Raw genomic sequence first — 23095 nt, forward strand, 5'->3', positions numbered from 1 at the left:
TGTTCAGCTTTGTTCGGGTATTTTCCCACGTCATTGTAGCTACAACTTTAAAAGCACAACTACAATGACATGGGAAAATACCCAAACAAAGCTGAATATATATATATATATATATATATATATATATATATATATATATATATATATATATATATATATATAAACTCTGAGAAGCACAGAGCTGAAGACACAAGCCTGAAGATGATGAATGAGACTTCATCAAAACGTTGCCTAGATACTTCCAATCTTACGTGGAGAAAACCCAAACAACCAAAGATCCACACTATATATATATATGTATATGTATATGTATATGTATATGTATATGTATATGTATATGTATATGTATATGTATATGTATGTATGTATGTATATATATATATATATATATATATATATATATATATATATATATATATATATATATATATATATATATATATATTGTGTGTGTGTGTTTTCTGAGGTTCTCACGGGTATTGACTTTAAAAATACCAGAACTATCTCCAAAACTGAACACTTCAACAGCAAAATAATCAGAGAAGCCATAGAGATAGAAAAACACCCACACAGCATGAATAAACGAGATGACACCTCCCACCTACCAGCCATTTGGAAACCCACCCTCATGAACAGACGAGTACCTAACATGAAGAATGACACCAGACCCACACCCATGAGGGCCACACAAGATGCCACCACCACACTTCCACGCAGAAAGCAGACTCACACCCACACAGAAGATGAGACACGACCACGGACCAGAAGCCATACCACAGCTGCATCACTACCCGCTTCAAACCCCTCCGAGCCTACATGAAACAAACTGACACCCACCATGAAGATGCGACATGACCACAAACTTGAAGCCAAACAGCAGGATCACAGCTCACCAGCTCAAATCCCCCAGCTACTAAGACTAACCTGAGCACAACCAAGCCCCCACCTGAACAGAACACACCTCAAACCAATCAGAACACAGCCAACCCCCCAACCAATCAGAACAGAGAGAACAAGAACAAGAAAACGGCAAAGCCCTCCTCCCATATATAAAAGGCACTACAGACAAAATCAGCAAGATCCTCCAAAAACACAACATTAAAACAGCATTCTGCACAAACAGAAAAAATATCCACCATCCTAAGAAACCCCAAAGACAAAATCGAATTAGAAAACCAAGGAGTATACGAAATCCCCTGCACTGCCTGCCCTACCACATACATTGGACAAACTAACAGAAGAATAAGTGCACGCATTGAAGAACATAAGAACTCAATCAAAAAAGAAGAAACGACCTCTTCCCTGGTCCAACACGTCAAAGCCACAGGACATGAAATTGACTTTAAAAATACCAGAACTATCGCCAAAACCGAACACCTCAACAGCAGAATAATCAGAGAAGCCATAGAGATAGAAAAACGCCCACAGAGCATGAACAAACGAGATGACACCTCCCACCTTCCAGCCATTTGGAAACCCGCCCTCATGAACAGACGAGTACCTAACATGAAGAATGACACCAGACCCACACCCATGAGGGCCACACAAGATGCCACCACCACACTTCCACGCAGAAAGCAGACTCACACCCACACAGAAGATGAGACACGACCACGGACCAGAAGCCATACCACAGCTGCATCACTACCCGCTTCAAACCCCTCCGAGCCTACATGAAACAAACTGACACCCACCATGAAGATGCGACATGACCACAAACTTGAAGCCAAACAGCAGGATCACAGCTCACCAGCTCAAATCCCCCAGCTACTAAGACTAACCTGAGCACAACCAAGCCCCCACCTGAACAGAACACACCTCAAACCAATCAGAACACAGCCAACCCCCCAACCAATCAGAACAGAGAGAACAAGAACAAGAAAACGGCAAAGCCCTCCTCCCATATATAAAAGGCACTACAGACAAAATCAGCAAGATCCTCCAAAAACACAACATTAAAACAGCATTCTGCACAAACAGAAAAATATCCACCATCCTAAGAAACCCCAAAGACAAAATCGAATTAGAAAACCAAGGAGTATACGAAATCCCCTGCACTGCCTGCCCTACCACATACATTGGACAAACTAACAGAAGAATAAGTGCACGCATTGAAGAACATAAGAACTCAATCAAAAAGAAGAAACGACCTCTTCCCTGGTCCAACACGTCAAAGCCACAGGACATGAAATTGACTTTAAAAATACCAGAACTATCGCCAAAACCAACACCTCAACAGCAGAATAATCAGAGAAGCCATAGAGATAGAAAGCAGCCACAGAGCATGAACAAACGAGATGACACCTCCCACCTTCCAGCCATTTGGAAACCCGCCCTCATGAACAGACAGTACCTAACATGAAGAATGACACCAGACCCACACCCATGAGAGCCACACAAGATGCCACCACCACACTTCCATGTAGAAAACAGACTTACACCCACTCAGAAGATGAGACACGACCATGGACCAGAAGCCACACTGCAGCTGCATCACTACCCACTTCAAACCCCTCCGAGCCATACATGAAGCAAACCGACACCCACTATGAAGATGCAGCACGACCACGAACTCGAAGCCAAACAGCAAGATCACAGCTCACCAACTCAAATCCCCAGCAACTAAGACTAACCTGAGCACAACCAAGCCCCACCTGAACAGAACACGCCTCCAACCAATCAGAACACGGCCAACCCCCAACCAATCAGAACACAGCCAAACCCCCTACCAATGAGAACACACCCCACCCAATCAGAACACAGCCAGCCCCCACCCAATCAAGTCCCACCCCCACTAGCAGTTAAAAGGAAGAAGCAGCTGCAATCTCACATCACTCTGAGAAGCAAGAGCCGAAGACAGAAGCCTGAAGATGATGAATGAGACTTCATCGAAGCGTTGCCTAGATACTTGAATCTTATGCAGGAGAAAACCCGAACAACCAAAGATATATCTATCTATCTATCTATCTATCTATCTATCTATCTATCTATCTATCTATCTATCTATCTTTGGTTGTTCGGGTTTTCTCCTGCGTAAGATTCAAGTATATATATATTCTGAGGTTTTCACGGGTATTGGTATGTGGATCTTTGGTTATTCGGGTTTTCTCCCACATAAAATTGGAAGTATCTAAGCGATTTTTCTATGAAGTCTCATTCATCATCTTCAGGCTTGTGTCTTCGGCTTTGTATTTCTCGGAGTAATGTGAGCTTGCAGCTGCTTCTTCCTTTTAACTGCTAGTGGGGGTGTGACTTGATTGGGTGGGATCTTGACTGTTTTCTGATTGGGTGGGGTGTATTCTCATTGGTTGGGTGTTTGGCTATTTTCTGATTGGTTGGGGGTTGGCTGTGTTCTGATTGGCTGGGGGTGCGTTCTGTTCAGGTGGGGGCTTGGTTGTGCTCAGGTTAGTCTTAGTTGCTGGGGGATTTGAGCTGGTGAGCTGTGTTCCTGCTGTTTGGCTTCGCGTTTGTGATCATGCCACATCTTCATGGTGGGCATCAGTTCGCTTCATGTATGGGTTGGAGGGGTTTGAAGTGGGTAGTGATGCAGCTGCGGTACGGCTGCTGGTCCATGGTTGTGTCTCATCTTTGTGGGTGTGAGTCTGCTTTCTACGTGGAAGTGTGGTGGTAGCATCTTGTGTGGCCTTCATGGGTGTGGGTCTGGTGTCATTCTTCATGTTAGTTACTAGTTTGTTCATGAGGGTGGGTTTCCAAATGGCTGGTAGGTGGGAGGTTTCATCTCGTTTATTCATGCTGTGTGGGCGTTTTTCTATCTCTATGGCTTCTCTGATTATTCTGTTGTTGAAAATCGAACATTTCAAATATTAATAAAACAAAGGAGATCATTGTAGATTGTACATAGAGCTGACATGGTCATACTCCATTCAGTATCAATAATGCAGTTGTAGAGGTGGTCAACAGTATTATATATCTGGGGGTGCAGATAACTAACAATCTGAACTGGTTTCCCTATATGTGATCCTCAGTGAAGTGTGCAAATCATTTTTATTTTTTATTTTTATTTTATTTGGTTTGTCAATTGCTTATAAGATAATAGGTATAAGTAAAAATGAATACATGGGTACATATAAGAAAAAGAAAAGAAAAAAATAGGACAGGGACGGTAGGCACATTGGTGTGCTTATGCATGCCTCCTACAGACCTCTTAGGAAAGGGGTGAGGTCAATAGTAGAAAGTCTATGGTTAAAGTTTTGGGGATTTGGGGAAGAAACCACAGAGTTAGGTAGAGTATTCCAGACATTGACCACTCTGTTGCTGAAGTCATATTTCCTGCAATCAAGTTTGGTGCAATTAACCTTGAGTTTGTATCTACTGTTTGCTCTTGTATTGTTATGGTTGAAGCTGAAGTATTCATTGACAGGTAGGACATTGCAATGTATGATTTTATATACTATACTTAGATCAAAGTCTGCCTTTCTTGCATTGGATGAGGAGAGCACATCTTTCTTCTTTTGTCCTTACTACTTTTTACAGAGGCATGATTGACAGCATTTTACAGAGGGATGATTGACAGCATTTTAACAAACTGCATCCCTGTTTGCCACAGTGCTTCAGATAGAAAATCCATACAGAGAGTGTTAAGGACAGCCCAGAAGATTATAAGATACTCATCTTGCATTATTCAGGGTACAGCTTATAAACGCTATGTGCTTTGAGCTCAAAGGATTGTTAAAGACCCCACACACCACTTTATGGTCTGTTTCTATTACTGGCCTCTGAGAGGAGGTTTTGAAGTATTTCTGTAACAGCTTTGTTCCCTAGGCTATCCATCTGGTAAACTCACAAGATTTGTTTTTCTTGCCATCTACATGTATACATCCAAACTAGATTGTTTCTTTATGTTTCACTGAAAATAGGATTTTCGTCCAAAATAAACCCTAGTTTGATTTTTTTTAGTGGTGTCTAATATAAGCCCTACCCCAAAAATGTGCTAGTGAAGGGTTATTGGGCATTACTATTACAGAGGTGGCGAGCACACACTTTAATTTCCCTGTTAAGCAATATAGTTGAGGGCTTCAAGTCTTATTCAGTCTCCAAGGGTTATTTGGGAGTAAGCCAGGTCAGCAAATCTATTTCTTTGACATGAAATTATAGCAGGAGCAACCAAGAAATTACATCAAGTCATTTCAAACAATTTTTGAGTCCTAAGAAAACTCATGCCAGATATATTTTATACACAAATTCAACTTCCTGTGACTGAATCATGATTGAGAGGTGCTGAGAGGAAGAAAATGTTTTTGCTAGGCATCAGATTGACTTCCTCTCACTGTGTTATAAAAATAGCCTGCACAGTGATAGACTGCAGTATCCTCTGTTTTCAGATTGTTCATTTGCAGATACAGCTGGCTGCGGGAATTATCCCTGGATATGGTGAAGCGTACCTTGACTTTGTCTGAATGATAAGTCTTACGAGGTGATTGTGCATTTATGGTGGCTGTTAGGAATATGAGTCACCTAACAGCTATTTGGGTTACAAATATATAAACCAGGATAAACATTTTAAAACTGTATCTTTAAGAAAATGCAAAACTGTAATTAGGTGTGGTTTCTCAAACGGCCATAAGATGGAGCCAGAAACCTGGTTTGTCTTAGTCTTAGTCTCAGAATAGAGTGTGACTGAGTGAGTCTCTCTGTTTCCTTCTGTTGGAAAGTATTGCCGTTCCTCCATTTCTTCTAATTGACTGCTATTTCTGGATTTGATGTAAGTTTGTTACTGAACTATGTTTGACACTGGAATTTGTTACTGAATTATCCCTGGATTGAAAACTGACTGATTTAACTTGTGAATGACTTTGGATTGCTTGTTTGGACTTTGCTTAACATTTCTGGAAGTAAAAACCTACATTTACTGTACAGTGCATCTGTATTCTCTGTGTGTATTATTCCAACACTACTCTCTATACGTCTCCCTGTATGCGTTCATTCTCCTAATGGGGAATTACCTCAACAGTGGCCATCTATTCCAGTCTTTTCCCAGGAGCCTGTCTCTCTCAGTACATCCAGTAGTTGCTGAAGGTGAATCCAGAGTCTTGGCAGGAGAGATGGAGAGACTGCCCTGGTCTTCTCACACTCCCTCCAGACTCCACCAACTGTTTTTGAGATTGAACTCCTAAAAACAAAAGTGTTTCAATGAGATCTTCTATACACAAAAGGATAATATGATGGAAATTCTTTAAAGAGGGGAAAAATGCCTTCAATGGCCACTAACAAGGGCACCAATTTCAACCATGTGATCATTATTGCTCCCTGTAATGAATTGAGAGGATTGGGAGGAAAGAATTCAGGAAAGGGCACAAACTTTGTGTGGGTGGGTATAGCCTGAAAGAGAAATCAAGTGGATCCTTTAAAGGGGAATTTTTGCCTTCATTTACATATTGCTTCCAATAAAAGAGCCTCTCAGTGCATTAATCTCACAGTTTTCCTTGTAGTAATTCCAGTCTTAAAAAATATGAAGGCAGACTTTTTTTTTTTTACAATAAATTCATAGCTGAAATGGCAGCTTTATATTAGCACAATTAAAACAAAGACTTGAGAAATTTTACTGCATCTCAAGAATTTTTCAAAGGGGTGACAAAATACATACAATTGTGATATTTGAAAAGGCTATGCTGGAAATAGAACATGAAGGGAAGTACACATGTATATTCAATAAAACCCTTCCATGGTTTCTCCCCTTACCATGAAAGAACCCCAAAACCTGAATGCTTGATGAGACACAATTGGTAAATCAGTGTTGGAATGAGAGAAAAGATAAATGGAGAAGATATTCATCTACTATAAATTAATTATTTCTACAAATAAATAACTTTATATTCTATAAATATTGTTTATTTGGTGCTGCTGTTATTTGGTGTTTTGATCAGTTATTCTTTGGAGAGAGTTGATTCACCAAGATGGATAAAGTTTTAAATAATAGTAGTAGTACAGATAGACATATGATCTACAACATGTCCAATACCACTATTGTGAAAAGCAAAAAAAAGGCCTTTTTCATTACTATTGCAATACCAGGTGATGCACAAATTGAGGAGAATCAGCTAGAAAAAAATAACAAAATATCTTGATTTGCAAATTGAAATAAAGTGATTATGAAGGAAGAAATTAATGGTTATACCAATAGTAATAGGAGTCCTTGGAGCAATACCCAAAGGGCTGCCTAGATATATGAAAATATTGAACTTATTAAGACCTGAATATTCTGGATTTAGAAAAAAAAACCACATTACTAGACACTGCCTAAACAGCTCTTAGCTCCTTGGTTAGGACTTGAAGTGTTAAGTTTTTACCAGTCCCAGATTGTAGTCTATAAATAATTCAATTTCCTCTACATTAAGCACTAACAGATTAACAGAGTGGGAAGGGACCTTGTAGGTCATCTAGTTCAACCCCCACCCAACTAAGAGACCCTACATCATTTCTGACAGATAGCAGTCCAGTCTCTTCTTGAAAGACTCCAGTGATGAAGCTCCCACAACTTCCAAAGCTGTTTCATTGGTTGATTGTTCTCACTGTCAAGAAATTTCTCTTTATTTCTAGGTTGAATCTCTCCTTGTTCATTTTCCAACCGTTATTCCTTGTTTGGCCCTCAAGTGTTCGGAATATAGTTTGACCCCATTGTGATGATCCAGGGCATGGCACAAAGGCAACACAGTCAGATAAACAGTAGGAGTCCCTTTATTAGTTCCAACTTTGTCCCCAATGTCCTGGTTAACTTCTGGTCTGGAGAAAAATTCTCCCATGAATGGCCTCTGGCTGCAGAGATTCAAGTCCAAACATTGTCAACAGAAACTTTAACTATAAGTCCAATCAAGGCTAGGTGGGGTAATTAATCTGGCAAGGCAAGATAAGGAGTTCCAGAAATGAAGGAATGGCAGTAAATCAACCCAATTGGGAGAATGCCAGGAACACAGATAACCACAGTCAACACAAGATAAACTCACACTTGTTCCCAGCAAATGCCACTCTCAGCTGCCTCTCTCTTAAATTCTCTTCCCAGGTGTGCCTAATGAAGGGAATCAGGGCCTTTTCCTCCCCTGTAAGCCATGCAACCATCATTGCTCTCTTCTCCATTCTTCCCTGCATGCCTTAGGATGAAGGGGGGGCTAGGTCTTCCTCTGAACTCCCTCTCCCTTGTTGTACCTTTATCCTGCTCTGCCCAGCCGGACTTTTCCCTTCCCTAGTTTCCTCCACAGCTAACCGGAGCCACACTCCCATTCCCACTCCTGTCAGTTGTTCGTCTTCCTCCTTGGATTCAGACTCCAACAGGGGCATGACCCCCATCCTCTCTATGACAGACCCTGAAGTATTGGAAGACTGCTGTCATGTCTCACCTGGTCCTTCTCTTCACCGTACTAGCTATTGCCCAGTTCCTGCAACCCTAACCCTAACCCTAACCAGTCATCATATGTTTTAGCCTCCAGTTCCCTAATCACCTTTGTTGCTCTTCTCTGCAGTCTTTCTCAACATCTTTTTTACAGTGTTGTGATCAAAACTGGACGAAGTATTCTACATGTGGTCTTATTAAGACTTTATAGTGTGATATTAGTACGCCACTTGATCTTGTATCATTTGGTCAATGGAATTTAGGATTGCTTTGGCTTTTTTGGCTGCTGCTGCACACTACTGGCTCACATTTAATTGTCAACTTAGACATGGTTTCACAATGAGGAACAAATACTGTGTCTGTCTGCATATGTGTGTGTGTGTATGTGCATGCACGCGTATGTGTGCGCACATGATAAAATGTTCCTTCGTTTTCATTTTCAGCAAAGGTCTGAAGCTCCTTTATACATTCTTGAAACTTCCTTTGTATACAAACACCAATGATACATCATTTTAGCAAATATTCTGAGCTTCGTGATGAGAATTATAACCTCCTGACATATGAAATTTTCCACTTGTCACTTTAAACATGCAAATTTGACTTTCTGATTCAGTTCAGAAGGATAAGGTTTTTGCTTCACATGAGATTCACTTCTTCTCACTGTGTCTCTTGCACAGTAATAGACTGTGGTATCCTCCGGTTTCAGATTATCCATTTGCAGGTATAGCTGGCAGCGAAAATCATCCCTGGAGATGGTGAAGCATCCTTTGACTTTGTCTGAGTAGTAAGTGGAAGGAGTTGACCTGGACACCCATTCCAGGCCTTTCCCTGGAGCCTGTCTCACCTAGCTCATGGAAAAGCTGCTTAAGGTAAATCCAGAAGCTTGGCAGGAGAGTTGGAGGGACTTCCCAGGCTTTCTCACATCCCCGCCAGACTCCACCAACTGTATCTGAGATTGGACTCCTAAAAACAAAAGTGTTTCAATAAAATCTCATATATACAAGAAAAAAATGAAGTTATTTCTTTAAAGAGGGGGGAAAATACTTTGAAGGAACACTAACAAGGGCACCAAATTCAACCATGGGATCATTTTCAGTCCCTGTAATGAATGGAGTTGGTATTCAGGAAAGTGCTCAGATTTTGCATGCATGGGTGTAGCCTGAAAAGAGAAATCAAGTGGATCCTTTAAAGGGGAATGTTATGTCCGTGGAACTGGTGGGGGTTCCCAACCAGGTCCGCTGTTTGAGCGGGAGCACCAGCCGCTCCCATTGGTTGGCTCCGTTTGACAGTCGGCTATATAAGCCGGCTGTCGGGCAGAGCCAGCCTGTTGTCGCCCGCTAGTCTGCAAGTTAGCAAGCAGACACGACAACCCTTTATTCCTCGCAATAAAGCCTTGTTAGTTGTACGCTCTGGTCTCATGCCTCTTCCTTACCATCGCTCTACAACAGGGAATGTTTGCCTTCATTTATATATTGCTTCAAATAAGAGAGCCCCTCAGTGCATTAATCTCACAGTTTTCCTAGTGCAGTACATTCTTTATATGTATGAGAAACTTTCACAAATGTTTACAGTCTTAATAAAAGTGAAGTCAAACTTTTGGTTTAATTGTAAATTGATAGCAGAAAAGGCAGATTAATTAGATTAATTAATTAATTAGAATAAATAAAACAAAGACTTGCAAAATTTCACAGCTTCTCAAGAGTTATTCAAAGGGGGAGGCAAGATAAATGCAATTATGATTTTTGAAAGGGCTATGGTGAAGATAAAAGATGATGGGAAACACACATGTATATTCAATAAAAGCTTTCCACATTTTCTCCCCTTACCATGGAAGAACCCCAAAACCTAAATGCTTGATGCGGCACAATTGGTAAGTCAGAGTTGAAATGAGAGAAAAGATAGATGGAGAAGATATTTATCTACTATAAAATAGTTATACTGCATATTCTACAAATAATTTAATTTCCCCTGTATTTCGCAAAGCAGATCTGCTGCTAAGTTAGACATGGCTTCCATTACTCTATGCAGTGAGGGTTGCATGGGTATTTCCCTGGTGGTGCAGTGGTTAGAATACAGCATTGCAGGCTGGTTCTGCCTGTTGGATCTGGGAGGATGGCTCAAGAACGGAGGCAAGACTCAGATAGCAACAACAGCTCTTTATTAGTGACTTCAGGTCTGAGCGAGCTATCCCAGCTGCAGCAGCCCCTTATATAGGGCTGGCTGCGGCTAAGCAGCCAGCCAATGAAGGCAATTTGAGTTTGCCGCTCTTGGCAGAGCCAATCGTGACAGCCCGTTTACTGGCCAATCGCATCAGTCTATGGCGACCAATCACGATCGGCTATTCGCGGGCCAATCAGAGTTGCAGGCTTTCGAGCCTGCTAGTCCGGAACAACCCTCCCCTCTCAGTTCCGTTTAAGGGGTGGAGTTATATAGTCTCGCAGGTAGGCAGGTCTTCGCACCTGTCTACCAGACTTATGCAATTCCAATTGTCCATGTTCAAATTCAGGTTCAGATGGACTGTTTGCTGGATCTAGCAGGAACGGTGAACTGGTGCCATGGTTAGGGCTCTCCTCTGATGCCCCCGGGGTGATAGAGTCCTCAGCTTTGTTGCTACTGCTCTGGCTCCCCGGGCTCACTGAACCTGTTTGGCTGCTGCTTCTCGGTGAAGTGTTCATCTGCCCAGGTTCAACTACAGCTGGTGAGTATTGCAAGCTATGGTGTGGTGATCTCGGTGTTAGGTCAGAATAAACAGGTGTTGGTTCTATTTCTGGGCTCATGGCTTCCCCTCTCCCCCTGGTGTCAGAGTTAGGGTCAGGTGTGGAAGTTGTGGTCAGTCTGGAGCGTAGCTGGTCAATATGGCGTTTCCATGCTCTGCCATCAGTGGTGAGTAGACGGTAGGAGCAGGGACCCGTAACTTGAGTTACTTGAGCAGGAATCCAGAGGGGATCCCCAGAAATTTTTTTTGCTAATACAAGGTCTCCTACCTTAAAGGCACAGTGCTTGCTGCTGGAACCCAGGGGCTTTTCCGGGGTGTAGGCAGGGTGCAAGTGGTCTAGAGGTGATCTGAGTTTCCTGGCTATCAGGAGTTCAGCTGGGCTCTTGTTGGTCATGCTGTTTGGAGTGATGTGTTGAAGGAGCAGCATTCTAGTGTCTTTGTCATGGATGTTGCCTTGTTCCATTTTCTGCAGGGTTTTCTTTGTGAACTGAACCATTCGTTCAGCCCTACCATTCGCCGCTGGATGAGCTGGTGATGTGAGTGTGTGTCGGGTGCCCCGTTCCGCTAAATATTGTTCAAAGGCTAAGGCAGTAAATTGGGGCCCATTGTCAGAGATCAGGACATCAGGTAGGCCGTGTGTGGCAAAGAGTCTATTCAGTTTTTTGATGACTGCCTCAGTCGTGGTTGCTTTCATTTTATTGACCTCAAGCCAGTTAGAATACGCATCTACAGTTATTAGGAAAGTGTGGCCTCTAGTAGTTCCCGCAAAGTCAATATGGATGCGAGACCAGGGACCCCTGGGTGTTTCCCATTCTGCTGGTGTAGCTTTTGGGGGGCTGAGTGGTTTTCCTGGCATCTGTTACAAGAGGTGACCCAGGTTTCAATTTGTTTGTCCATACCTGGCCACCAGGCGTAACTTCTTGCCAGCGCTTTCATACGCACGATGCCCAGGTGTCCATCATGTAGCATTTGCAGGACTTTTTTTGTAGCTTGGTTGGTATAACAACTCGGTCTCCCCATAAAATGCACCCTCTTTGTGTGAAAAGCTCTGTTTGTCTGTTTTTAAATGGCTTAAATGTTTCCTTAAGGTCGTAGTCTGGCCATCCCCTCTCCACCCAGCCAAGAACTCGTGCCAAACAAGAGTCTCTTTTGGTTTCAAAAGCGATGTCCTGGGCTATTAGTGGAGGTGAGGGAATTGTCTTGATTTGAAGTACCAGGAGCGTGGGAGCTGGGTCTTCCTGTGGCTTGGGTAGGGGAGAGCAGCTCAAGGCATCTGCATGAGGAATAGATTTCCCCGGGTGATACTTTAATTGATAGTCGTAGGCAGCGAGAAATTCCAACCATTGCATCATTCTGGGGGAGAGAATGTGTGGGGTAGGTTTGTTGCCCGCCAAAATGCCAAGTAGTGGCTTATGATCTGTGATAATAGAAAATGGTCTCCCATAAACATATTCATGAAACCTTTTAGTTGCAGAGACAATAGCAAGGGCTTCCTTATCTAAGTGGCTATAGTTTCTTTCTGTTTTTGATAGAGTTCTTGAAAAAAATGCAATTGGTGCCTCTGAGCCATTTGGTAGGACGTGGCTCAGGATGGCCCCCACCCCAAATGGTGAGGCATCACAAGTAACAGTCAAGGGGAGTGTCTTGTTATATTGAATTAGTACTGCATTAGAGGTAAGGAGGTCTTTTACTTGCTGGAAGGCGTGTTCCTCCCGACATCCCCAAATCCAGGAGGCCCTTTTATCGAGTAGTCTATGAAGGGGCTCAGCACCTTCTGGGGTAGGAAGATGTTATAAAAGTTAATAAGTCCCAGGAAGGCTGGGAGGTCAGTTTTGTTTTTGGGTCTTGGGGCATTTTTGATGGCTGCCAATTTCTTTTCTGTAGGGTGGATTCCTTGTTTGTCAAGGAGGTAGCCAAGAAACTCCACCCTTTCTGTGCAAAGCTGGCACTTTTCCTTCTTAACCTTGAGGCCAGCATCTTTGAACCTTTGTAGGACTGTTCTGAGGTGTTTCTCTAATTGACTTTTTGTGGGTGCTGCTATTAATACGTCATCAAAATAGGGCACGACCCCTTTTATCCCTTGTAATAGTCTCTCCATCAGGCTTTGAAAGATGCCTGGGGCTACACTTACACCAAACTGGAGCCTGTTGCATTTGAATGCCCGCCAGTGTGTGACTATAGTTTGGGCTTCTGCCGCCTCGTAATCAACTGGCAGCTGTTGATACGTTTGGGCCAGATCTAATTTTGCGAATATTTTGCCACCCCCAAGTGAATGCAGGATATGTTGAACGACTGGTACTGGGTAGGCGCTCTGCTGTAGTGCGTGATTGAGGGCGGCCTTGTAGTCACCGCAGATTCTTATGGACCCGTCAGGCTTTATGGGGGTGACAATTGGTGTTTCCCATCAGGCGTGGTCAATGGGTTCTAATACGCCTTGTGCAATTAATTTGTCCAGTTGCTCATCAATTTTGGATTTGAGAGCAAAGGGAATGCGGAGTGGCTTTATGGGTGCAATGTCGGGGTGAAGATTAAATGAAATAGGGGACCCCTTGTACTTGCCTAGGCTTTCGTTGAACACTTCACGGAAGTCATGGATGAGGGCTGCCTCCCAGTCATTGTCTTCAGTATGATGGATGCCAGCCATTCCGATTCCTAATGACGCAAACCACTGAAGACCCAATAGACTTGGCCAGTCTCTGTCTATCATGGTGAGTGGTAGAATTGCATTATGTCCCTTGAAAGAGACCTGGAAATGGTGGGTACCTGCGACTGGAATCTGGTTGCCTTGATAGTCTTTCAGTATGAGTCTTTGACTGCTGAGGTCTTGGCATCAGATGTTGGGGATCAGTTGCTTGAGTGTTTTCCAGGATACCATGGATAGTGATGACCCAGAGTCAACTTCCATGATGCACGGTTTATTTTCAATGGTGACCTTTACTCGGATTTTTTTAGCATCAAGTGATGAAGCATGGCCGATCGTGATGGTTTGATGAGCCTCGTCTCGTCTGGGTGTGCCGTTAAACCTTCGTGGTCTGCTGTACTGGTTCCACTAGCTGCTAGGGCGGTCCCTCTGTGTGGTAGAGTGCCATCATTCCTCTTTGGGCTGCTCCCTCTCCATCTGGGGCTGGAATTTCTCTTGTTTCTGCATACCTTCACAATATGCCCTCGTTTCTCACAAAAATGACACATGGCGTCTAAAAATCTGCATTCGGATTGAGGATGGTTTTCCCTGCATCCAGCGCATTGGTAGTTGGATTTATGACCCCACTGGTCCCGTTGCTCACGTTCTGACCAGTCTGTGGACTTCTTCCTCCTCGCTGTCTGAGGATGACTCGACATCTTCATGATGGGTGGTCGATGTGTACTTGTCTGAAGGTTTCCCAGCATCATTGGTGGGTTGGCGGTTGGTTCCGCTGGTTCGGCGCATTCGTGCTGCTGATTTACGAGTGGCTTCAGCTGCGGTGGCGTCTGCTATGGCATCTGCAAGCGAGGTGTCTCCCTTAGCCATGATCTTGCTCTGGATGGTTGGGTCTCTAAGGCCAAGGACAATGCGGTCTCTCATGGCTTCTTCGAGATTGGCGAAGCTACATAAACTGCCAGGTTCCCAGGTCTGCCACAAAATCCCCAACGCTCTCACCTTCATGCTTGTCCCTCTGATAGAACTCGTGTCTGCGGATGAGAGTTGGTACTTCTGGGGCGTAATGGTTGTGCAGGATGAGAGCAAGGGTGTCCCAATCCATGGTTTTAACTTCAGCTGGCTTCGCTAAGGCTTTAGCCATCTTAAAAACGGTTGGCCCACAAAGGGTTAGAAAAACGGCTCGTTTCTTGCTGGGCGTGGCATCTTTGAGGTTGTTGGACTCTAGGAACATTTGAAATCTGTCCATATATGAGTCCCAGTCCTTGCTAGCTGGATCAAATGGGGCGGGTGGTATAGCGCTACTGGCCATGTTGCCGTCGTTGCGCTCTATCAGCCACGTGCTCCTTCAGCTAGTTCAAATCAGTAGACTTCGTTGCCTCCGCATCCCATCCTCGTCGCCAGTGTTGGATCTGGGAGGATGGTTCAAGAGCGGAGGCAAGACTCAGATAGCAACAACAGCTCTTTATTAGTGACTTCAGATCTGAGCGAGCTATCCCAGCCGCAGCAGCCCCTTATATAGGGCTGGCTGTGGCTAGGCAGCCAATGAAGGCGATTTGAGTTTGCTGCTCTTGGCAGGGCCAATCACGGCAGCCCGTTTACTGGCCAATCGCATCAGTCTATGGCGACCAATCATGATCGGCTATTCGCGGGCCAATCAGAGTTGCAGGCTTTTGAGCCTGCTAGTCCGGAACACTGCCCATTGCCAGGAGTTCCATCCTGACTGGCTCAAAGTTGACCTCCATCCTTCCAAGGTTGGTAAACTGAGGACCCCGATTGTTGACTCTCTAAACTGCTCAGAGAGTTCTGTAAATTCCATGAAGTGCTATAAAAGTGCTTTTGCTACTTCCTTTATCAAAATCTGTTCTGTATCACTTTTGTAATCATTTTCTAGGGTAATCATTCTCTTGTTCAATACCAATATTTGTTTTCATTGAATGACTGTGGATTACAATAGGATTACATGGGAAGCCACTTTTAACAAACTACCCAGGTTGTTCCACAGCCTGGTGATTTCCTTCTTCTGACCTATCAAAATGTCCACAATGTTCCACACAGCTTCTTAGAAGTTCAGATCTGTGATTCCAAATTGCATTTGGAGATTTACCTTCTGCTTCTCACTTTAAGTACACAAATTCAACTTTCTTATTCAATTTGGAAAGCTGCTCAGAGGAAGAGAAGGTTTTTGCTTTGCATCGGATTCACTTCCTCTTACTGTGACTCTCGCACAGTAATAGACAGCTGTGTCTTCTTCCTTCAGATTGTTCATTTGCAGATACAGTTGGCTTTTGGCATCATCCCTGGAGATGGTGAAGCGTCCCTTGACTTTGTCCGAGTAGTAAATTGGAGATGAGGATGTACTTATGTAGGCCACCCATTCCAGGCCTTTCCCTGGAGCCTGTCTCACCCAGCTCATTCTGTAGCTGCTGAAGGTGAATCCAGAGGCTTGGCAGGAGAGTCGGAGAGACCCTCCAGGTCTTCTCACATCACCTCCAGACTCCACCAACTGAACATCAGATTGGACACCTAGAAAAAACAATAGTGTTTCAATGAATTCTTCTATACACAACACACACACACACACACACACACACACACACACACACACAGAGAGAGAGAGAATATAGCATACTCGAAAGAGGAAATAATTACTTTGGAGGAATACTAGTAAGGGCATCAAATTCAGCCACAGGATCATTTTTTGTGCTCCCTGTAACCAATGGAAGGAATAGATTGGAAAGGATTCAAGGAAGTGCTCAAACTTTGTGTCTTTGGGTGTAGCCTGAAAAGGGAAATCTAGTGGCTCCTTTAAAGGGCAAATTGTGCCTTGATTTACATATTGCTTGGGATAAAAGGCCCCTCGGAGCATTAATCTCACAGTTTATATCACTGATATTCACATAGCATACCACTTTTAATAAAAGTGAAAGCATACTCCTTAAACTATAAAGTGACAGAGTTAGGGTTCATCCATCCATCCATCATCCATCCAATCATCCATCTATCTATCTATTTATCTATCTATCTATCTGTCTGTCTGTCTGTCTGTCTGTCTGTCTGTCTATCTATCTACCTACCTATTAATCTATCATCTCTCTACCTATCTATCTATTATCTGTCTGTCTATCTATCTAGCTGTCTAGCTAGCTAGCTAGCTAGCTAGCTAGCTATTTATCTATTATCTCTCTACTTATCTATTATCTGTCTATCTATCTATCTATCTATCTATCTATCTATCTATCTACCTATCTAGTTATTTATCTATCATCTCTCTACCTATCTATTATCTGTCTGTCTATCTACCTACCTACCTATCTATCATCTCTCTACCTATCAATTATCTATCTATCTACCTACCTACCTACCTACCTACCTATCTATCTAGCTATTTATCTATCATCTCTCTACCTATCTATTATCTGTCTGTCTATCTGTCTATCTACCTACCTACCTACCTACCTACCTACCTATTTAGCTATCATCTCTCTACCTATCTATCAATTATCTGTCTGTCTGTCTATCTATCTATCTATTTATCTACCTACCTACCTACCTACCTACCTAGCTATTTATCTATCATCTTTCTACCTATCTATTATTTGTCTGTCTGTCTATCTGTCTACCTACCTATTTAGCTATCATCTCTCTACCTATCTATCAATTATCTGTCTGTCTGTCTGTCTGTCTGTCTGTCTGTCTGTCTGTCTGTCTATCTATCTACCTACCTACCTACCTACCTACCTACCTATTTAGCTATCATCTCTCTACCTATCTATCAATTATCTGTCTGTCTATCTATCTATCTATCTATCTATCTATCTATCTATCTATCTATCTATCTACCTACCTACCTACCTACCTACCTACCTACCTACCTATTTATCTATCATCTTTCTACCTATCTATTATTTGTCTGTCTGTCTATCTGTCTATCTACCTACCTACCTACCTACCTATTTAGCTATCATCTCTCTACCTATCTATCAATTATCTGTCTGTCTGTCTGTCTATCTATCTATCTATCTATCTATCTATCTATCTATCTATCTATCTATCTACCTACCTACCTACCTATCTAGCTATTTATCTATCATCTCTACCTATCTATCTATCTATCTATCTATCTATCTATCTATCTATCTATCTATCTATCTATCTATCTATCATCTCTCTACCTATCTATTATCTGTCTGTCTGTCTATCTATCTATCTATCTATCTATCTATCTATCTATCTATCTATCTATCTATCTATCTAATTAATTAACTATTGACTCTCTATCTCTTTCTCACACATAAACACATCATATATACATATATTCAATGATTTTGTTTCTTGTTGTGTGTCCATTCATTCCAAAAGAAAAGTCTCTGGTTTCAATTCTATTTTAGTCTTTTAAATCATATGGATTAGTGTATATATCTGAATTCAAACTTTTCTGTCCATGTCCACCAAATATGATAAAATGTCACTTTGTGTAGTTTTCATCTCCAGCAAACTTTTGAAGCACCTTAATATTTTGTAGAAACTTCCTCTGGATGCAAATGCTAATTATGTATTGGTTTGTCAAAAATTCTGAGTTTCATGGTGAGGATTATAACCTCCTGTGAAATTTTCCCAAGAGCTTTCAGTGAACTATTATGGAAATAATTAAAGATTGTCTCAAAAATGAGACAATATCTGACAACACTTATTTTATTCCCTACCCCATCCCAATGGAGGACACAGGCCCTAGGATTTATTGTAACAACACTGCCCCCTGGTGTCTAAAGTGAGGAGTGGGGGCATATTTAGGGAAAATTCTTTCAGAGCAGATATTTCCTCAATTTCTCTATGGCAGGTTGGATATTTAGAAGGATTATCCTAAACTTTCATTTCCATCCTTCTGCCATGATACTAAAGGACCATGTTCCATTCCAGGATTTTCTAAAGCCAAATCATCTTGTAAACAGGGAAGGTTAAAAATTGGAATCTTCCAGCCATTTTCATCATTTTTTTCACTTCCCACCCCCAGCAAACTTTCTCATTGGATACCTAAAATAAAAGATTCCTAACGTTCTCAACAGATGTGATCAATCCTCATTGATTGAACTAGGATCTGAAGCTGAATCAAGTTTCAGAGCTGCTTTGAAAAAAGAATGGTGGTTTTTTGTTTTGTTTTGTTTTGTTTTTTTGGTCTGGGTTTAGATCCAGTTCTTTTTGTATGTTGTGCAGTAATATACTGCCGTGCCTTCAGCTTTGAGTTTTATTTGAAGATACAGCTGGCTTTTTTGCATTGATCCTGGACATGTTGAAGCATCCCTTCACTGTGTCTATTGGAACTGGGATTTATCCTTGCCCCCATTCCAGAGAAAGGACACCAAGTTTATCCACAGAATCTTTTTAGCTCCCCTTAAGGAATTGAAGGGAATTAATAAGAATTCAGGAAGGGGCACAAACTTTGTGGGTGGGTGGGTGGTGGCCTTACAGGGGAAAGTATGGGCTTCTGTTAAAGGGAAAATAGTGCCAAAATATATCTATCACTTGAGATAAAAAGTGCATACACATATACATTTCTTTGCACAGACTTTACACATGTAGTTTTCAAATAATATTGCAGTCCTAATAAAAGATGATGCTGGACATGTTTTTTTTTCCCCTCTAAGGAGATTGATGAGGTTTACTTTGAAATAAGGAAAACAAACACTTTGAAAAGCTCACCACTTCTTTTTAAAAAGTTTTTAAGAAGAGACTAGACCAGGGATGGCAATTGCATTAAGAGCTGGATCAGTGTTGTGTTTGACCCCTGAGGGTTGTGTGGCCAGGGTAGGCGTAGCCAGCTTGACAGCACTCATTGAGGCTCTGTTTTTGGCCACAATGACCTTCTGCCATTTTCTACCAGTAAAAACAGAACTCAAGGAGGCCGCAAGTGGCCTTCCCAAGCTCTATTTTTGCTGGCAGAGGCACTGCGGGCCTGTCCTTCATTGTATCCTGGGCAACCCTATGGGCCAGATCTAAGCACCCTGCAAGCCAAATCCCCACAGGCCACCCCTGGGTGGCCCTATGGGCCTTGAGATTGACACCCCTGAGTAAGATAGTCACTTGTCTGAAATGGTGATGTGATGACCCAGGGCATGGCACAAAGGCAACATAGTCAGATAAGCATTATCTCCAACTTTGCCCCCAATGTCGAGGTTACTTTCTGGCTGGAGAGAAACTCTCCCAAGAACAGCTTTTGACTGCAGAAAATTAAGTCCAAAACATGATCAACACAAACTGTAACTTAAAGTCCAAATGAGCCAAACTGAAATAATTAGTTTTAGCAGGGCAGGAGCAAGAATTTCAGACTTGAAGGCACAGCAAAACTCACACATGTGGGAAGAAACCAGGAACACAGATAAGCCATCACAACACAGGATAAAGTCATGTTTGCTCCCAGCAGCTTGTGGCACACAGCCTGCCTTTCTTATCAACTGTCTTCCCAGCTGTGGCTAATGAAGGAAATCAGGACCGTCTCCTCCCCTGTATGCCACACAACCCATGTTGCTCTCTTCTCTGTTCCTCCCTGCGTGCCCTAGGATGAAGAGAGGGTGGAAAGGACAAATATATGTGTCCCAGAATAATATTGCAGGATCCAATCTGGGTTGGTCACAGGGACCAAAGATTTAGTCTTCCCAGCCAATGGTGGGTTTCATTTTTTTAGCGACTGGTCCTTGGTGGGCATGCTTTGCTGGTGCACATGCTCTATTTCTGGTGCATGCACGCTATGTGCGCGCACAGAGGGTTTGCTAGTAACCTTCTTCTGCAATTCTGCACTCTCCCTGTATCTTCAACAGTTGATGCATGGCAATCAGCTGTGTTGTGCAAAGCAACTAAGGTTGAAAAGCAGGAAATAAAGGTCAGTATAGAGACAATGCATGTGGGAGGGCCCAGCAGCTGATTGTCAGAGCAAACCAGTTTGCTCACAGGTAATCATTGGAGCTCCTGGTTTAGTTGAACCAAGCCAAACCAGTAGAATACCACCACTGTTCCCAGCTTTTGGACTCATGCTGGAGCCCATTGTCAGAGAATTCTCCAAATAAATTATTTTGGTCCATATGTTTCCTTTATAATTTGGTGTGAAAACATTGCCCTCCCCAGTGTCAAAGGTGGGGAGAGGCCCCATCTTCCTAATTATCCAAATAAATTCTTTTGGTCCAGATGTTCCATAACATTTCTATGTCCAGATTAGATATTTAGAAGGATTCTCCTGAAGTTTTATTTCCAGACTTCTGCCATGATACTAAAGGAGAATATTTCATTCCAGTTTTTTTTTCTATGAAGTCAAATGATCTTGAAAACAAGGTAAGTGAAACTACAATTATGAAGCTATTGTCCTCATTTTTCATTGTCTTCCAGCATACTCTCTACCTGGAAGCCTAGAACAAAAGAACCATACAAGAATCCAGAATCTGGAGCTGAATCAAGTTGCAGTAATCCAGAATCTGGAGCCGAATCAAGTCGCACTGTTCCTCTGAAGAAAGGAAGGTTTTTGTTCAGCTTCTGATTTGCTTCTTCTCACTATGTCAGTTTGTAATAATAGATGGCTGCGGTAGTGGGATTCAAATTTTTTTACTACAGGTTCTGTGGGTGTGGCTTGGCAGGCGTGGCAGGGGAAGGATACTGTAAAATCTCCAGTCAAAGGTGGTATTTGCTGGTTCTCCGTACTACTCAAAATTTCCGTTACTGGTTCTCCAGAACTGGTCAGAACCTGCTGAATACCACTTCTGGATGGCTGTGTCTTCAGCTTTCAGATCATTCATTTGCAAATACAGCTGGATTTTGCATTATTCCTGGAGGTCATAAAGAGCCTCTTCACTTTGTCTGAGTACTTAATGACATATGAACCCGGATGAATCTCTGAAATCCATTCCAGTCCTTTTTCTGGAGCCTGTTCTCACCCAGTTCATCCAAGAGGTACTAAAAGTGAATCCAGAGTCTTGGCAGGAGAAATGGAGAGACTCCCCTATCCCTTCGAGACTCCACCAACTGGGCCTCTGACCCAAAAGCTTAAAAAAACTAAAAAGAAAGGAGTTTCAGTAACATCTCATGTATAGAAAAACAGCAAATGAAGGGAAATGCTATAGAGGTGGAAGCATTACCTCCAAGAACTGCTGTTAAGACCAACTTTAGCTACAGAATCATTGTTGCTCCCTCTAATAAATGGAGTGGAATCAAGCAGAAAGGATTCAGGAAAGTGCTCAAATTTTGTGTTGTAGGAAACCACCTGGCTACTTTAAAGGGGAAATTGTGTCCTGATTTACATACTGCTTCAGATAAAAGAGCTTTCCAGGGTGTTCAGCTATAAATTTCTTTGCACACACATTAAAACTTGATTTTAAAATCACATTACAGAAACACACACACACACACACACACACACACACACACCACAGAATCAAGACAAGACTTTTATAATTAGGGTTCATTATATAGTGATCCAGATGTTCTTCCAGTGGACAAAGAAAGATAAAAGAGTCACTTTGTATTCACTAGTTTGAAATGTAAAACAAACAACACACACACACACACACACACACACACACACAAATGTATGTGTGTGCATATGTGTGTGTGTGTGTGTGTGTGTGTGTGTGTAGTATATATAGTACATATAGTAAGGAAAAATTGCCTAACAATTCTTTAACATTTTCAAATATAAAAAAGTCATCTCTGCATTCACGTTAGATTTTTTAACATGCCTATAATACACACAGATATATAGGGGGATGTCTTTATAAATATCAAGATAAATATTTTTCATAATTCGTACAATGGGTAGCCTTACATTTTATTAAATAGAATTCTTGCTTTTCAATGTGGAAGCTGTGCAGCTGAATTTCCTTTCTGTTAGTCACATTCCAAAATCTGAAAGTCTATAAGATGAGACCATAGATTTCTTTCATGTCCTTATAGAAGAAAGAACCTGAGAGACGAGAAGGTGTCCCATATCCCAAAGTTAATACATTGACCCCATCATGTCAAAAGTTCTCCTGATTTATAAGTGTTGGTAAGAATAACCATCAAGCAATGATGACAAGGCAGGAAGACAGTGCCAAATATATAGACCCAGAAGGCTTCATGGAGAAGAGATTTCCAATCGCCAATATCTCGCAATCATAATACTGACTAACCAAGGGAACAATGCTTCGGGCATTAGAGAATTTTAAATAGATTCATGTAGAAGGAATTAACAAGGACAGAGTCTTGGGTTTAAGCACACTGAGTATAAATTAATGGAGAACAAATGAAAAGTGCATAACTTGTAGAAAAGAATGAGACTGTGGAAGTTTGGCAATATTGAAAGAAAAAAAAGGGAGTAAATGAAAATATGTGAAAGATGTTCAGAGGTAGAGAAAGTTCTTGGTGGGCTTCAAATTCA

Source organism: Pseudonaja textilis, chromosome Z (genome assembly GCF_049901715.1).
Source record: "Pseudonaja textilis isolate UNSWEBS1 chromosome Z, rPseTex1.2, whole genome shotgun sequence".
Taxonomy (NCBI): domain Eukaryota; kingdom Metazoa; phylum Chordata; class Lepidosauria; order Squamata; family Elapidae; genus Pseudonaja; species Pseudonaja textilis.